This window comes from Aplysia californica, unplaced genomic scaffold (assembly GCF_000002075.1).
Source record: "Aplysia californica isolate F4 #8 unplaced genomic scaffold, AplCal3.0 scaffold01063, whole genome shotgun sequence".
NCBI classification, from domain to species: domain Eukaryota; kingdom Metazoa; phylum Mollusca; class Gastropoda; order Aplysiida; family Aplysiidae; genus Aplysia; species Aplysia californica.
This window is the reverse complement of record NW_004798333.1, coordinates 84,562-86,290: the sequence shown is the minus strand read 5'-3', so window position 1 is coordinate 86,290 and position 1,729 is coordinate 84,562.

Genomic DNA, 1,729 nt, shown 5'->3' with positions numbered 1-1,729 from the left:
CCCGACTGTATTCTCATAACTGTTACGACTAACAGCATCCAAAGTTGCTCTCCAACGTTTCGATGTATACAGCATCCAAAGTTGCTCTCCAACGTTTCGATGTATACAGCATCCAAAGTTGCTCTCCAACGTTTCGATGTATACAGCATCCAAAGTTGCCCTACAACGTTTCCATGTATTTGATCCATGTATTTCTCCACTTGCACACTCCGCATGTTCTGTGGCAATATCTTCTCTCTCTCACCCCTCTAGCTCTCATCACCGCTCTACTTTCCTCCCGTATAATCTCTTTAAACAAACTGTGAGGCGTGCTGACAAAACGAGTTACTTCTCGCAATCCAAAATTTATGGAGATATCTGCCGAAAATCGACACTGGGGTCAGATTTACAGATATTCAATTGATGCCATTTTCTTCTGGTCTGCCATGACTTTTATTATTAATAATAATCGATAATAGATAGTAGAGCATTTGTGTAGCGTAAATCCCCGCTCAACAGCAAGCTCTATGCGCTTCACAATCTATACTATTACCCCAGCAGACCTAGGAGCATTCTGAAACAAACTCAACTTTCTGGGAAGTACATGTATACACTGCAAGCAGCCATTTATAGACGCTAGAACAATAACATACTGACAAGATCTTATTCCATACTTACAAATTGTACAAATTCCGCCAATAAATTTGATGCATCAATTTTCATAAGGCTGAAATCCGAGAGGTAACTCATTTTGTCAGCACACTTTCATTATCTATCTCGTTGGACACCAGACTCAAAATCTTTGCTGATTGTTAAACAGTTGTTTATTTCACCAAAGCCACGCGAAGTGTGTAAGCGCCTTCTCAGATTGATGAATAAACATTGTCTCTGGAGTGTGTAGCTTTCTGTTTTCAATTTTCCTCAGTCTGCCTGATTTCTTTTGATTTTGCTTTTGTTTAGTTTATTTGAAAAAGAATTTATGCTCTACATTGGGGGTTCTGAAGTGACTTTATCAACCCAAAACAAACTCATACAAGGATTTTTTTTTTTTAATACAGCCAGAAACGAAGGAAGCAGTCATCAAAGTAAGATTAACTTGTTTTTACACAATCGATATTGGTTCACTGACGACATAGTAAAACCTTACAGCCTTACTGATCCCAAAATCCACGAGGAGTTTCCATGTTGCCTCAATTTGATCAAATCCTCTAAAAAATCAAACGCTGTTGGATTTCTTTTTTTATATGAGGATTTGATCAAAGTGCGCCAAAATGGCGAGCAGCGTAATACACTTAACAAAAAAAACAACCCAAAAAAGAAAAGAAAATTGTCGTCAACAAGTGATGTGTAGTGGTAAGGCTCTTCAAGTGATGTGTAGTGGTAAGGCTCTTCAAGTGATGTGTAGTGGTAAGGCTCTTCGGTGTCCGACGCAGAAAGCATCAGTTCGATTCCCTAGTGGGGAAGGTCCTTTCTTTATCGGGTATCTCCGGCTATCTGCAGCTTGGATACAGTATCCCCAACAGCCTTGGTTGGCGTCACGAGATAGATCGAGGCAGCCCCCTAAAAGTTCCAAATTGTATGAATGACGAAGTAAAACTCTTGAAAATAAGATTGATTTTTTCCGCCCTCGCTTTAAAGCTGACCTTGATCATTTGTTCCAACATCAATAGTTCTTCTTTTGTTCCAACATCAATAGTTCTTCTTTTGTTCCAACATCAATAGTTCTTCTTTTGTTCCAACATCAATAGTT